At 38.6% G+C, this 17806-nt stretch overlaps 1 pseudogene; it reads right to left on the bottom strand.

Moving 5' to 3' along the window:
* Window positions 1–6231: 6231 nt before the first annotated feature.
* On the bottom strand, window positions 6232–11593 carry LOC101127415 (zinc finger FYVE domain-containing protein 9-like; annotated as a pseudogene).
* Between the last annotated feature and the right edge of the window lie 6213 nt (window positions 11594–17806).

Raw genomic sequence — 17806 nt, 5'->3', positions numbered from 1 at the left:
TGACGATGTCCATAAACTCACATCCTTCCATGTGTTTTATCTCTCTTTAAACAGTGAAATTAGTAATGGGAAAAATGTCTAATTGCATCTTTTGTATAGCACCTTATTATATAAAGCAATGAATTCTAAATGAAGTCAAGCGAATTCTAAACATGAAGCAATGAAGTGTTTAGTAAAACCACGAGGAACCCACAGAATGCAAAAGCTGTTTACAAATAAGGATTTTTGTTTCTTTTCTCTTTTTTTGTGGCACCTGATGTTACAAATATGATTAATCTCACATAATTCTATCATATTTAAACTAGAAGCACAGAGTAGAACAAAGGGAAGAATACTAAATAAGATAGTGTGGTACTTAGGATGGGAACTGGAAGCTAGCAGTGGGAGGGGAGGTGGAGAGATGGGAGGAGCAGCTCTGCAAGTGGTTCATAAATAATGGCCTGCATCCCATCTAACAACATATAAAAATAAAAGAGAGTAATACAATTTGTTACTGTTTAGAAATGAAACGAAATTTTAAAATGTTTCAAATGAGCAATTTTCTCCTTACATTAGTACTCTGGGGACTGATAGGCTTTTTCTTTTGTCTCTTCCGGTTGCCTTGAATGGTGATCAGCAATGCATGATCAGCCAAGTGGCATCAGCTCTAATACTATCATCATATGCCAGCCAGAGGGAATGTGAAAGGGGAAATGGGATTTGCCACTGCAAATGCCATCTCGATTAATAAATATCTGAGACACGCCAAGCAAGAACAAAATCTATCTTCCTCTTTTTGCATGCACCATGCCTTTTCAGTTATATTACTTGATAATAAACCCTCTTTTTACAGCCTGTTGTGTTTCCAGGCAGCTGACAAGCAGATCAAATCTCCCCAAAAGGGTCATGTTAATCACCATTTCAAACAGCGATCTAAAAAAATGCATTCTAACATGCCTTCGCAAAGGTATAATTCAAATGATTACCTCATGTGTTCCAACGGGGAATCGGGTGCTGTCCTGTTTCCATAGCACTCAATTTCACAACATTTTGCAAAACTGCTCTGTGAGATATCTTCCTTCAAGAGCAGCAATATCACAGTCATAACTTTCTAAATTTGGGCCTGCAGTAATGACAGACTTTGAATGAATGCTTTCCTATGGTATGGGAAAGAAGAATAAGTTCAAAAAATTAGACTTTTCTCAGCTTTAAGCTCTAAGCTACACCAAGCTGACTTCTCTTCCTTTTTACCTATGTGAAATGCTTATCCTTGGGAATGGAAGGCCGAAATTCACTCTGCTTTCTGCACTGGCTGTTGTTTGAATATTTTTATAATGATTACTTTTAAAATCATAAAAGAAATAGAGAATATATGTTTTAAGAATATATGTCTATGTGTACACATTATTCTTACCCATGATAGAATCCTGTCTCAAGGAGGCAAAATGATAGTGAAGAGACATGAGTTCAAATTCGAAGTCTGCCAATAACTAGCTTTGTGATCTATGACTTGTTATTAAACTCTCCAAGTCCAAATTGCCTGATTGGCTAATGATAATGTCTCTAAAGACTTCTCCGGCTCTTTAAAACAAAAGGTAGTAAATAACTTCTGGACAAAAAACAAGGCATTTGTCTTCTACATGTTGAGTTTCCAGATGTACTCTAACTTGAAATTTAAAGATATTTCATGTTACATGTTTGTTATTCAGGAATTTAAAAATCCAGCTTTATATTCAGTTATTTCAAATGAATAACAATTCAGTTTCATGATCAACTATTTTTAAATTGTCAGGGAAAAGTTCATTTTCTACTCTTTCTTGCCTTATGCTGTCTAAAACAGTAAAATTAAAATGAGTAGCATTGGAATCAATTTTTCTGCTCAGAAATTATTGACTTATAAAATTTTTTCTTCACCAGAATATTTTGCAATATTTTCTCACTGGGAATTGTATGTGTAAAAGAAAAGCTCAACTAACCTATGAGGTAGAGTATTATGATCCTTAAGTATTTTGTCTTGTGAAACTGTTCTCATAAATCTGTTCTCTCATATCTTATATGCTCAACATGGCTGTTCATCTAGTTCTCTGTGAAGTGTCTGAGAACTATATCCAGAAGACCTAACCAGGAAAAGCCAATAAGTTCCAAGAAAACAAAACAAAAATAACTTCCCAAACATGATCCGGAGCCTAGCCAAAAGCATACAAGTTTCTGAAAGTTTAAACTGTACAAAGATTTTCTTAAGTAAGTAAATGTTGTTGTTAACCTTTCCTTTATGATTTCAGAGTTTTCTGAGGAAATATTCCTTTTTAAAGATGTTGTGGTTATACTCAGTTAATACAGTCTACAGGTCTCTAAATATTTTCTCTTGCATTCCATATCAAACGTCTTCAGATATATATATCTTCAGATACATATATAGGTGTGTGTGTATGTGTGTGTATATATGTGTGTGTATATATGTATGTGTGTGTGTGTGTGTATATATATATATATATATATACTCAACGTAAAGAGTAAAAATATGTCTAAAAATATTACATACTAAGCAAAATATGGCTGGTCTGTATTTTTATTTTTGTGCATGTAAATAGCAGCAGTTACAAAAAACAACTAAAACTGACCATCTAAGACATTATAAAATGTGTCAGACTGTTAGAAAGCAAAGTGTAGAGTGTATTTACTAGATATGTTTGACCATGAAAGGTTCAGTGAGTCCCAGAATAAAGGAATGCCTCTCATGCAAGTCTTAAACAAGAGCCAATCCAAATACTTTTTTTAAAAATTATTACACTTTAAGTTTTAGGGTACATGTGCACATTGTGCAGGTTAGTTACATATGTATACATGTGCCATGCTGGTGCGCTGCACCCACTAACTTGTCATCTAGCATTAGGTATATCTCCCAATGCTATCCCTCCCCCCTCCCCCAACCCCACAACAGTCCCCAGAGTGTGATATTCCCCTTCCTGTGTCCATGTGATCTCATTGTTCAATTCCCACCTATGAGTGAGAATATGCGGTGTCTGGTTTTTTGTTCTTGCCAAATACTTTGATTGGAAGTCTGGTATGCGTGTTTATTTTTGACATTTGACTTCAACTGCCTAAGATGTGGATGAAATATGGAAATGATTTTTTTCCTTGACAAAGTTTTGTTATTGTGACTTAGGTTGTAGTACTTATTCTTTTACAAGATGCCTATGACTCAATGGTTAGACGTGGACTGTCTTAACTTTTAGCAGTTTACTTTTTGCATAATGTATTATAACTAACTAGTCTTAATTTCCTTGTTCTTCACAACACATTAAGCTTAGAGGCAAACTAGAATCTAGAGTCTTGATCTAGCTAAAAAAAAAATGTTTTAACTGAGGATCCAGTAGTGAACAAAATAGATACATTCCCTACTGGTAAAGAAACAGCTCATGCAGGAGACCTGTGGCTGGGTCAAACTGATCTGTTACAGACTTTCAGACTCTCATAATATACAGTCATGTATTGCTTAAGTACAGGGGTACCTTCTGAAAAATGCATCGTTAGGCAGTTTTTGTCATTGCGTGAACATCACAGAGTGTCCTTAGGCAAACCTAGATGGTATATGGTGTGACTCCTAGGCTACGAACCTGTACATCATGTTACCACACTGAATACTGTAGGCAGTTGTAACACAATGGTATTTCTGTATCTAAACATTTCTAAACATTAAAAAATGTAATGCATTGTGCTATGACAATATGACAGCTAAGATATCGCTAGACTACAGGAATTTTTCAGCTTCATTATCATCTTATGAAACCACCACAATATATATGGTCCATATGTGACCGTACTTTGTTGTACCACTTGTCAAAGTTGAAACTTTACATTTAGGTGTGTAATTGATTAATTAATGTAGAATGGTATTAAGAGACTTCAATGATATCTTAAGGATTTTAGTCTTCACAGCTAACATCATACTTAACCATGAAAAGCTGAAAGTGGCCGGGCGCAGTGGCTCATGCCTGTAATTCCAGCACTTTGGGAGGCCAAGGCGGGTGGATCACCTGAGGTCAGGAGTTCGAGATCAGCCTGGGAAACATGGTGAAACCCCGTCTCTACTAAAAATACAAAATTAGCTGGGCATGATGGCACATGCCTGTAATTCCAGCTACTTGAAAGGCTAGGCAGGAGAATCACTTGAACTCAGGAGGCAGAGTTTGCAGTAAGCCAAGATCATGCCATTGCACTCCGGCCTGGGTGACAAGAGCAAAACTCCATCAAAAAAAGGAAGGAAGGAAGGAAGGGAGGGAGGGAGGAAGAAAGAAAAAGAGAAAGAAAGAAAGAAAGAAAGAAAGAAAGAAAGAAAGAAAGAAAGAAAAGCTGAAAGCTTTTCCTCTAAGATCAGGAACAAGACAAGGATGCCCACTCTTAACAATTCTATTCAATATAATATAGGAAGTCCTCACCAGAGCAATTAGGCCAAAAAAAAAAAAAAAAAAGAAATCCAAATTGAAAAGGAAGAAGTACAATTCTCTTGGTTTGCAGATAATACACCCTTACATACAGAAAACCTAAAGACCATTAGAACAAATTTAAAAATTCAGTAAAATTGCTAGATACAAAATCAACATACAAAAATCAGTAGTGTTTCCATACACTAACAACAAATATCTGAAAAATAAGAAAATAACCCCATTTACAAAAACATAAAAAAACTTAGAAATAAATTTAAGAAACAAGGTGAAAGTTCTGTCTACTGAAAACTATAAAAATACTGATGAAAGAAGTAGAAGAAAACACAAATAAATGGGGAGATACTCCACATACGTGATTCAGAAGAATTAATATTGTTAAAGTTTCCATAGTGCCCAAAGCAACCTACATATTCAATGCAATCTCCAGCAAAATTCAAATAATATTTTTCGAAGAAATAGAAAAAGAAATCCTAAAATTCATATGAAACCACACACACAAAAAAAACCCGAATACCCAAAGCAATTGCAAACAAAAAGAGCAAAGCTAGAGGCATCACACTACTTGATTCCAAAATATACTGAAAAGCTATAGTAATCAAAATAGCATGGTACTGGCATAAAAACAGGCAAATAGACCAAAGGAGTAGAATAGATAGCTCAGAAATCAATCCTCACGTTTACAGTCAGTTGATCTTCAACAAACGTGCCAAGAACACACAATGGGATAGAGAGAGTCTCTTCAATAAGTGGTGTTGGGAAAGCTGGATATCCACATGCAGAAGAATGAAATTGGACCCTTATATCTCATCACATACAAAAACCAAGTCAAAATGAATTAAAGACGTAAAGGTTAAGGTCTGAACACATAAAACTACTTGAAGAAAACAGAGAAAAAGCTTCTTGGTGCTGGTTTCGGCAATTTTTCTTATATCACCCAAAAAGCATAGACAACAAAAGCAAAAATAGACAAATGGGATTGCATCAAACTAAAAAGCTTCTGTTCAGAAAGGAAACAACCAGAAGAGTAAAGTGGCAATCTACAAAATGGGAGAAACATTTGCAAACCATATACCTGATAAGGGGTTTATATCCAAAATTTACAGGAAACTCAAAGAACTCAATAGCAAGAAAACAACCAAATTGAAAGTAGGGCAAAGGACCCAAATAGACATTTCTCAGAAGAAGATATAAAAATGGCCAACAGGTATATGAAAAAAAAAGCTCAACATAACTAATTATCAGGAAAATGTAAATTAGAACCACAGTGATATATCACTTCACACCTGTTAGAATGGCTTCTATTAAAAAGACAAAAGATAAGTATTGGTGAGAATGTAGAAAAAAGGGAACCCTTGAACACTTTGATAGGAATGTAAATTAGTAGAGCCATTATGGAAAATAGTATGAAGGTTTCTCAAAAAATTAAAAATAGAACTACAATATGATTCAGCAATTCCACTACTTGGCATATATCTAAAGGAAATGAAATCAGTATGTTGATGGGATATCTGCACTTTCATGCTTATTTCAGCATTATTTACAATAGCCAAGGTATGGAATTAACCTAAATGTCTGTCAACAGATGAATAGATTGAGAAAATGTGAGATTTTACACACACACACACACACACACACAAAGCCTTACAAGATAAGGAAATTCTGTCATTTGTGATAACATGGATGAACCTGAAGTGTATTATGCTAAGTGAAATAAGCCAGGCAAAGAAAAACCAATATCTTCCAGGGAGTTATAATCTTTTTGCTAGTGGAGGGTCTTGCCTCAATGTTAATGGCAGCTGACTGATCAGGATGCTAGTTGCTGATGGTTGAGGCGGCCGTGGCAACTTTTAAAAATAACAATGAGTTCCATGACGACAGAGCCCTCACTGAGCTGACAGGCCCCTCCGTGGATCACCGGCACCAAGGCGCTGTCCAGATCATTCATGCACTGCGAGGGAAGGGGATGGCCATTTCTCCCTGCTTGATAGCCGACTTGATCTGAATCAAGCGTCACACGTAGTCCCAGTTTGGTCATTCCATCTTCCTTCAGAAGCTTCAGGTGAGGACAGAGAGCAAGACAAAAAGCCTTGGTAACATGCTCAGTCAATCTACTGTGATCTGCAGGATCACTGAGGCAATTGTGCTGGTCAGGATTTTCTGGGAAAAACACCTCTGTCCATCTGATGACTTTTCCATTTGCTTTACATTCTGATCCATGGAATATCTTCACATTTGTTATAGTCTCCACGGACTTCCCATCTATAGGACTTACGACGCCCTTGCTAACGTTCTTGTCATCATCCACCCATTGGATGTGAATGTGCTCCTGGGGATCCTCTGCGTGCGCCTTCCCACGGGTGATGGTGAAGTCCTTCATCTCTTGCAGTGCCTGCCTCAAGGAATCCATGTTCTCTGCAGTGATCTGGACCATAACGCCATCTTCCACAATACTGGACTTGGCAAGGTATCCAGAAGAGGATTTCAGAGTGCCACTGAACACAAAGAAACTGGCACCAGTCACTTTTCTGGGCTGATTGTGAATACTGATAGCCTGGGTCTGATAGCTTCACACACAAGATGAGAGTCTGCCTTTTCATTGAAGCAGGCACCTCCTGCCAGGACATGCTCATTGGACTTGTTCGTGGCTTTCATCATCTCATTTTATCTGTTGCTGGGAATTTTTATGCTGGTTTTCCAAACTTCCATATCAACCACCAAACCTTGAACTACTGGCAAGGTATACTGGTAATTTCTGAAGTCTGCAAGAAGATTCATGATGGTATGCCCCGTCTCTCCAAATAATGGCTTCCAAAATCTGACCCTGACTAATGGGCATGGATAAAGTCGATATTCAGCTCCAAGTCTCAACATCAGATGGATAGGAAACACTTTAGCCCAAGGAGTTTCCCATTTCTGGATAAGAATCCCAAACAAGTAAGGTGGGGTTGGGAGTACTAGGTCTTGCAGTGACTGGTAGGTAGATGTCACATGTAAAAATCCACCATGTTTTTTACTGCTGAGGAGACTTTGACTGAAGAAGGAATGTCCCAAGTTGCCCACGACATTCCCTGCCAGAGATCCCGATAAAGTTGCACAAAGTGATTAAAGATATCCTTTGGCAAACACTTTCCATCCGGTAGACACTGTAGAAGAATGACTATCTCAGACTGACCCACTGCATGCATTCCCTTGGTTGTAAAACACCAGCAGTTCCTGTTCATATAATTTACAATTTTAACCATTGACAACAAATTTGCATTTAAAACAAATACAAGTGGGTCAGGGCCACCGTCCTCCAACTGCTGCATTTCTGAAATAAATCTGTGATGGTTTCTCTTCCACAGCATAGTCTCCTTTTACACCAGTGGAGATGAGAATAGGAGGAAAGCCATCTTCAGGAATAAGGCTCATTGCACTTCCAACAGGACTTCTGACCTGAGTTATACTGCCAGAGAATAGAGGAATATCCATCTCTGCTGGTAGAGGACTGGTAGTTACTAGCTTGACTGGGTCGTGTGACACAGCCAGGGTTCCTGCAGAGGAAGTTCCATTCATTGTTAATTTGGCTGCATCAGCAACTTCTCTTTTGCTATTTCCACCACATCTCAAGTTACTTCCTCCACTGAGTTCTTGACCCTCTCAGTCATCCACAATGATTGGAATCAGCTACTTCACTACTCCTGTTAATGTAATATTTTAACTTCCTCCCATGAATCACAAATTTACTTAACAGCATCTAGAATGGTGAATAAGGAAAACCAGAGGTTTTTCATTTACTTTACCCAGATTAATCACAGGAATCACACTCTATACTAGCTACATATAGCCTTATAAAATATATTTCTTAAGACTTGAAAGTCAAAATATCTCCTTGATCCATGGGCTGCAGAATGGATGTTGTGTTAGCAGGCAGAAAAACAATATTCATCTTCTTGTACATCTCTATCAGAGCTCTTGGGTGTATCGTCAATGAACAACAATATTTTGAAAGGAATCTTGGTTTTTTCTAAGCAGTAGGTCTCAACAGTGGACTTAAAATAATCAGCAAACCATGCTGTAAACAAATGTGCTGTCATCCATGCTTTATTGTTCAATTTTACAGTATAGGTAGAGTTAATTTAACATGATTCTTAAGGGCTCTAGACTTTTTGAAATGGTAAGTGAGCAATGGCTTCAACTTAAAGTCACCAGCTGCATTAGTTCCTAACAAAAGAGTCAGCCTGTCCTTTGAAGCTTTGAAACCAGGCATTGACTTCTACTCTCTAGTTATGAAAGACTTAGATGACATCTTTTTATATAAGGCTGTTCCATCTATATCGAAAATCTGTCATTTAGTGTAGTCACCTTCCTCAATGATCTTAGATAGATCTTCTGGATTACTTGCTGCAGCTTCTACATCAGCATTTGTTGCTTACTTTGTACTTTTATGTTATGGACATGGCTTTTTTCCTTAAACTTCATGAAGCGACATCTGCTAGCTTCCATCTTTTCTTCTGCAGCTTCCTCACTTCTCTCAGACTTCATAGAATTGAAGAGAGTTAGGGCCTTGGCCTGGATTAGGCTTTAGGTTAAGGGAGTGTTGTGGCTGGTTTCATCTTCTATCCAGACCACTAAAACTTTCTTTATATCAGCAATAAGGCTGTTTTGCTTTCTTATTATTTGTGTGTTCATGGGAGCGGCACTTTTAATTTTCTTTGAAAACTTTTCCTTTGCATCCACAATTTGGCTAATGCAAGAAGCCTAGCTTTTGGCCTGTTTTGGCTTTCAACATGCCTTCCTCACTAAGCTTAATCATTTTTAGATTTTGATTTAAAGTGAGAGACTTGAGACTCTTCCCTTTAACTTGAACACTTAGAGGCAATTATAGGGTCATTAATTGGGCTAATTTCAATATTGTTCTGTCTCAGAGAATGTGGAGTCCCTGAGGAGATGGATAGAGAGGGGAGAATGACCAGTTGGTAGAGCAGTCAGAACACCTACAACATTTATCAGTTAAGTTTGTTGTCCTATATGGGCACCGTTTATGGTGCCCCAAAACAATTACAATAGTAACATCAAAGATCACTGACCACAGATCATCATAACAGATATAACAATAATAAAAAAGTATGAAGTGTTGTTATTTTTTTTTTTTTTTTTGAGATGGAGTCTCACTCTGTCACCCAGGCTGGAGTGCAGCGGTGTGATCTCAGCTCACTGAAGCTTCTGCCTCCCAAGTTCAAGTGATTCTCCTGCCTCTGCCTCCCAAGTAGCTGGGATTACAGGCGCCTCCCACCATGCCTGGCTAATTTTTGTATATTTAGTAGAAAAGGGGTTTCACCATGTTGGTCAGGCTGGTCCTGAACTCCTGACCTCAAGTGATCCACCCGCCATGGCCTTCCAAAGTGCTGGAATTACAGGCATGAGCCACTGCACCCAGCCTGTTGTGATAATTACCAAAATGTAACACAGAGACACAAAGTGAGCACATGCTGTGGCAAAAAATATTGCTGATAGACTTGCTCGATGCAGGATTTCCACAAAACTTCAATTTATTTTTAAAAATGCAACATCTACAAAATGAAATGAAGTGAAGAAAATAAAATGAGGTATGATTATACTAAAAACCATTGAATTGTACAACTTAAATGGCTGTGTTTTATAATACCTGAATTAAATCTCAGTAAAGCTGTTACCAAAGAAAGTCTACTGCAATAGCTTGACTGAAGGTGCTACTAATGAAGATGGAGACAAGTGGATGAATTTGAGAGGTATTTTCAAGGTAAAATCAATAGGACATGTTGATGGATTTGATGTGGAAGTTAAGAGGAAGGAAAGTATTGAGGATGACTCAAATTCCTAGCTTACACAACTGTAAGTAGCTGTTTTGGCACTCTGATACAAAACACTGGAGGAGGAGCAAGTTTGAGAGAAGCAATCTAAGTTCACACTCGGGCCAGTTCAATTTCAGATGCCCTTGAGATATCCCAGTGGAGATGTTGAGTTGGACATAAGGGTTTAAGGTTCATAGGAGAAACACGAGTTGGAGATATAAATCTTTATTTATGCTCTGGAGACACACTGAGCATAAAGATATTGTAAGCCGTGGGAATAGATAAAATCATTCAGAGAAAGAATATGGAGTGGGATGATAAAAGTATCTAGAACAGTGGCCTGGTGAACTTCAATGCTTAATAACCAAGTAAAGGAGGATAAATCTGCAAAGGAGCAATACAAAAGTCGGCAAATAAAACAAGGGGACCGTAGTTTCATAAAAGGCAAGGGCAAAATGTACTTCAAGAAGGAAAGGAAGATTGTCTGTATTAAATGCTACTGAGGGATTGAATAAGATGAGGACTGAAAATTATTTGTTAGACTTAGTGACTTGATTGTCACTGGTGACCTTAGTGAGAACTGTTTTAGCAGAGTGGTGTGGGTAGAAGTTTCAAGGACCATACAGTCAAAAGACTCACTATTGTATTAGGGCTGGGGGAGCTGGGGAAAGAAATTATCCATAAATGTATAGGAAGAACATGCTACTGTGATAAATATCAATGAATATTGACCTAAGTTTATTGAATTTCATATGCAAGTTCTTAATGTCAAAATATCATATTTGTATGCTTTCATAGGATTATCATGTTAGAAATGCTATACTATGAAATAGCCCACAACCTACCTTGGAGGTCTTTATAGATCACTCATGTGCTTCAAGCATCTGTGTTTAAGAAATCTATGCATCAAAATAACTGCTAGGAAAAAGGAAATTTAATTTAGTTATGGAAGCCTGAGGAAAAAAGTTATTTCTTTTCACTGGGCCTCAGAGTATTCAAATTTAAAATGATAAAGGTGGACTAGTCCACGTTCAGCTCTCCCATTGTATCAGCATTATCTATGGTGATTCAACTTGTAAATAAGCACCTCTATACCCTCAGTGTTTTCACAGAACACCTCTTTCCTGCCCTAATGAAGATGACTTGGCTCTCTACAAAGACAATGAGCCTCACCATGCAGCTCTCTCCAATTAAAGCTGCTTGAGCTCTAAACATCAAATTCTGGGATGGATAGGGTCAGGTAGCATAGGGAACCAGCACCCTCCTGCCTTCCCATTGCCCTTACCAGGCCATTGCTCCAGCTTCATGAAAAGCCTCACTGCCCATGAAGTTCATACCATCTGCAGATGCCATCTTTTACTCCTTCCCAGGATGATCATCTACCTCTCTTTTGGACATTTTCCTTCATTCACTGAGGACTCTGGCATCTGGCTTACTGGCATCCTCTGTACCTCAATTCCTGGCACCATTGGCCAGTTGGAAGAGCTATCTCACATCCTATACTCACATTCCTTCACCTGCACAGTTCTCAGGGTCACATCCTGGACATTGCCACCTTCCAAAATGGCTTCACCTTGAAGTTATAGATTCATACATTCCATTTCCTGACCAAGACTGCCCATCTTTCAGTCTAGGCCTTCTCCTTGGTCAAGTCTCTACTCTAGGTTTCCATACACTCTGTTCATGACTCTATCTTATTACTTACTAGATCATATTGAAAGTCTGTTAATATGTCTGTTTCCCATGAGTACCTGGAGAGAAGAAACTGTTTCAGTCACCCTGCAGGCCTAGTATCTGGCACGTGGTAAGCACTCAAATCTGAATAGATGTTTCTGAGTGACATTTACATTCAAAGCAATGTGCTTGGTATTTGAGATCTACCCAAAGCTGAGCGAAAATAGGTTTTGACTGCAAGAAACTTAGAGACCAATAGAAGACGTAACACAAATGAATTAAAAACAAAATTTCAAGGTGGGAAGCGAGAGGGGCCTCAAGAACTATAAAAATAAAATTCTATAAGATTGCTAATGCAAGAAAGGTGGGAATGGAGAGACACAAAACATACTCCTTCTGTGAGGGGATCAGAGGCACTTCATAGAGGATGTGACATCTGAGCTAATTTGGAAGAATGGGTTGGGATTTGGATATATGTAATTCTAGGAAGAGAGAACAGCATGAGGAAAGACACTAAGTTACAAAAGCACAAGGTGTATCTGAGGATCAACCGATTTAATGGGAGCAAAGGGTATGTGAGGAGAAAGTGAAAACAACTAAGTTAACCTAATTTTGGAGCAACTTACCTGCCCATTTTGATGTTATTTTGGCACTGGGTAGCCATAGGTACAGTTCCTTGGTGTCTGATTTATCAATTAACCCTTAAGCCACATACCTTTCTTCAAAAGAATATTTCAAGGATCAAAAAGGCTCTTACAAAGGCTTTTCATCCAAGATGATATTTATTATTCCTACCTAAGCTTACCTTTTTTTTTTATAAACATGGTCATTGTTTCCTATAACAACGTGATAAACAGGTTTGTTTATTTTGTAAAGGAAGGTAAGGGCAAACAACAAAGATGGGAATCATTTTCAATTCTTTAAATACTTTAGATGATATTTTATTTCTATGAACATATTTTCCTGTTATTGTAAATTTATACTAAGTAAATAATGATGGCATTAACTGGCATTCTTGGTGTGCTTTTGATCATCTTTCTCAAAAAGCAACTGCCAAGAGAATTTTCTAACAGACATCACTTAACCACTAAGTGACTGCAAGTGTTAAAGGCAATTAAGCAATCATTATTTAAGAAACACAATGAAAATTACCTAGTTTATCTACTAAGGAACTTAAAACATATTACACACACACATACATTCATACCACAGTGTCCTTGGATGTATTATTTTACTGTACATTTTAAAAACTGGACCAGGTCTTCATCCTCAGAGGTGTTGATTCTAATCTTATTAAGAGTCCTCAGGCCAGGGATTCACTTCAGAATCCTGGCTCTGCCACTTATTATATGTGTGGCCTTGGGCAAGTTACATAACCACTCTGAGCCTCTCAGTTTCCACATTAGTGACAATTAGATAATTTCACCTCCTTCATAGGGTTTTTGTGAAAATTAAATTAGACAATGCATGCAAAGTGTTTAAGCACAATGCCTGACATATAAAACCTGTTCAATAATTGGTAACTGCATTGTTATTATAGACAAAAATAGACTTTTTGGCAAACAAATCTATTTTACATAATGGATTTGTATCTGCACGAAAAAAAAAACCCTCTATATGAAACTGAACTGCCCTTAGTATTAGGCTCCTGTACATTTCCTGTCTTTTCCATCACTACATAACTAAACTATTGCCAGATTTAGGATGATACTAGTTTTGAGATGTTTTTATACTCAGCCTGAAGGGATCATATATTCTTCTTTAATAATACATCAAGCCCAAACTTTTCCAATGCATTCTTTTCTTTTTATTCTCATGAAACAGGCACCTCTTTCCCATAATTTCAATACAATGTCAAAACAAAATGACATTTACTAGTCCCTGATCTGATCCACATGCTAGACTGGTCAGTCCAGATCTAAGTACACAGGCAAAACTGCTGAGCTCTTTGCAACCACTGGCATATCTCCAGATTCCCAACAAGGATATACAGTTCTCCTTCACTGACTGGATAGGGAGCTATGTTAAGGCACTGATGAAACTGGCAAAGTATAAGTTACCAAGCTCTCTCTTGCCTCCCTTGCTTTTTAGAAAATACTACATATTTTCATAAACTACCATATTACTGAATGAAGTAAAGGAGGTGGGTGGTAAATAGAGATTATATTTCCCTTCCTGCATCAGGCATAAGACTTAGAAAACTTACGGCTATTCTCCTTTACCCACCCCAAGCATACACATGGACCCCACCCAACCAAACTCTGCACCCCCTCTCTCCCCAAAAAAATGTTATGTAGAAACTTGGAATAGCCCTGTCTGGCTGGAATGGGAGTAATTATGTAGTATCTTGGGGTTTAGAAATTGGGTTTAAGTCCATTCGACATTTATTGAGCATCTAGGCTGTAAGACTATTCTGTGCTTTATATTGAGGGGAATATAAAACTAGGTAAGGTTATGATTTCTACGTTCAAGAAATATGACAAATGAATTTTTATCCAGAGAAGTAATGCACTGTTTCTGCCTGGATTAGCTGACATCTGTTTGAGCCCTAAAATCTTCTGTATTGGGGGATTTTAATAATGAAAGCAAAATAGAAGATAGACCACCAGAGAGGGAAACCACGGAAAGATAGTAGATCTACCATAACAAATCCAATCAGATTGCAATATAAGTGAGGATTGTGGATGCTGAAACCAACCTTTAAAGGCAACATAAAGCGATAAGAGGGCTCTGGGATCAGTCAAACATATGTTCTGATCCCACTATGCCAGTAGCTAGCTGTTATCCTTAAGCAAATGATTCAATCCCTCAGAATCTGTTTTCTTTCTGTAAAATAGTAATATTAATAATATGATTACCTGATCCATAAGATTATTTTGAGGCTTAAATAAATTAATGCAGATAAAGCACAATGCCTGGCACACAGTAAGTGCTCTGAAGTATTAACTATTAATATTATTATGATTAAGGCTTGAAGCCTTTCTGGTGAAAACGTACTGCTTAAAAGCTCACCTTAGCAAAAGAGACTTGTTTCTGAGACATCACTATTACTAGGAAGCCAGGAAAGTCTTACCCAATCAGGGTCTGAATGTAGCTGTACCTGAAAATTAAGGTTAGACTTAGAAAATCCAAAAAGGAAGCCACTGCTTTTTTCACCCCTTAAATACAGATGCCTGCAATGTTCTGTCCCAGCACAAATTATTCCAGCTATCACAACCCAAATATACACTCAACAAACACTTTCATCAATTTGCCCTGGCATCACCCCTAAAACACTTAAAATATGGAATATGCTATTAGTACATTTTATCTTCTCCAGCTTTATTTCTAGCTTGTGTGTTCATCAACATCATCAAGGCATACCCCTCCTCTTCCTTTTTTTTTTTTTTTTTTTTTTTTTTTTGGAGACAGAGTCTCACTCTGTCGCCCAGGCTGGAGTGCAGTGGTGCGATCTCGGCTCACTGCAACCTACGCTTCCCGGGTTCAAGCGATTCTCCCGCCTCAGCCTCCCGAGTAGCTGGGACTACAGGCGACTGCCATCATGCCTGGCTAATTTTTGTAGTATTTTTTTTTAGCAGAGACGGGGTTTCACCAGATTGACTAGGCTGGTCTCGAACTCCTGACCTTGTGATCCACCCGCCTCGGCCTCCCAAAGTGCTGGGATTACAGGCGTGAGCCACCACGCCCAGCCACACCCCTCCTCTTCCTACACACACACACACACACACACACACACACACACACTGTAAGGCTCTGTCACTGTGCTGAGCACTTCATACTCAAATGCCCAAGCCCCAGTCCATGACTCAAGTGGATCTCTGTCCAGTTTGCAAGACAGGATATACTCAGCAAACAATAGCTTAGGATACCTTAGTGCCTAGTGGAAGCCAGTGAACAGTATAGAAGGTAAGGTCTGCAGGGCTCCAGAGGAGACAGAGACTGAAATATTCCCTGGCTTAAAGGCCTTCCAAAGCTTCCTATCTCACTTGGAGTAAAATCCAATGTCTTTACCGTGGCTTGCAAGGCTCTGTACGATCAGGCTCCTTCCAAGTTATCCAGCTTTATCTCCCCCCCAACTCTGTACCCACTGGCTCTACTCCAGCCACAATGGCCTCCTTGTTGTCTGTTCAACAGGCCAAGCATGTTGCACCTAGGGGCCTTTGCAGTGGCCATTCTTTCTGTCTGTAAAGTTCTGTCTCTTGATCTTTGCATGGCTGATTCCTTGTCTCTGCTCAGGTCTTAATTCAATGTCTCTTCCTCAGAGAGGCCTTCCCTGACCCCTTATTTAAAGGACTTGCCCCTTCCCCCAGCCCTGTCACTTCCTATCACATCATCCTCTTTTATTATCTTCATAGCTCACTACTCTTTAGCCAAAATGGCCTCTTCTTGATTGTTTTCCTTCCTGCCTCTGGGTCTTTGCATACGGTATTTACTCTCTATGGAATGCCCTTCTCCTTCTCTTCATATGGCTCTTTCTCAATCTTCAGATCTCAACTGAAGTCTCACCTCCTCAGAAAGGACTTCCCTGATTACTTAATATAAAGCAGCCCATTCTGTCCCCCTGCAACACTACCATTAGTCCCCATCAGCAGCCTCTTTACTTCCTTCATGACACTATGGCCATCTTCAAAATTATACATATCTGTTTTCTTCCTACTCTCACCCTAGACTGAAAGTTCCATAAGGACAGGGATTTTTGTCTGCTTCGTTCATCACTGGGGTTGTCAGGGAAGGCTTCACTGAGAAGGTGAAATTTGAGCAAAGTCCTGAAGATGGGGCTAGTACTACTGTTACTAATACATTGAGTGCAGGTATCCTACCTGACTTTTAAAGCCCTCCATAACCTGGACAGACCTTATCTAGGTAGTCATTTTTCTCACTCATCCACTAGGACACACTGTACAATCTCATCAGACCTGTCTCACTTATTCCTACCTAGAAAGTCTTTCATATTTCCTGACCACAATCTTTAAAATGCCGTGATAGAGGTATTATCATTACACTCATTTTGCCCATGACAAAACTGAGGGTCAGAGAGGTTAAATAACTTGTCTAATTTCACACAGCCAGTAAGTGCTGGAGCAAGATTGAACCCCAAATCTATTTGAACTTCAGAGCCTGTATTCTTAAAATATTACAGGATGCCAAAAACATAAGAGAATAGGCAGCACGGAAGATATTAAAAAATGCATAAAGAGAGCAAAACAGATCCTCAATTAAGTCTGTTTGACTCCAAAGTTTGCTCATAACCTCTGTGTAGGGTCACATATGTCCAGGCTTGTCTGGAAAAATCGTGGTTTACTTCTGTTTTCCCAGCCTAATTATCAACAGTGTACCCTTTCACTCTCAATTTGTTGAGATTTTTAAGAAGATTGCATGTGTGTATATATATATATATATACACGTATATATATATATATACACGTATATATATACACACGTATATATATATACACGTATATATATACACATATATATACACATGCAAATATATATATACGTATATATATATATATTTTTTTTGAGATGAAGTCTCACTCTGTCACCCACGCTGGAGTGCAATGGTGTGATCTCAGCTCACCGCAACCTCCACCTCCAGGGTTCAAGCAATTCTTCTGCTTCAGCCTCCCGAGTAGCTGGGATTACAGGCATGTGCCACAACACCCAGCTAATTTTTGTATTTTTAGTAGAGATGGGGTTTCACCATGTTGGCCAGACTGGTCTCGAACTCCTGGCCTCAGGTGATCCACCCGCCTCGGCCTCCCAAAGTGCTGGGATTACAGGCATGAGCCACTGCGCCTGGCCAGATGATTGCGTATTTTACACTTAACAGCACATCTGGCCTTCCCAACTCTCACAGTGCCATTTCTCTCACTGTTGAGAAATTAAGAA

Source organism: Gorilla gorilla, chromosome X (assembly GCF_029281585.2).
Source record: "Gorilla gorilla gorilla isolate KB3781 chromosome X, NHGRI_mGorGor1-v2.1_pri, whole genome shotgun sequence".
NCBI lineage: Eukaryota > Metazoa > Chordata > Mammalia > Primates > Hominidae > Gorilla > Gorilla gorilla.
Note: the sequence above shows the minus strand (reverse complement) of the source record. Positions and strands in the feature narration are given on the sequence as shown.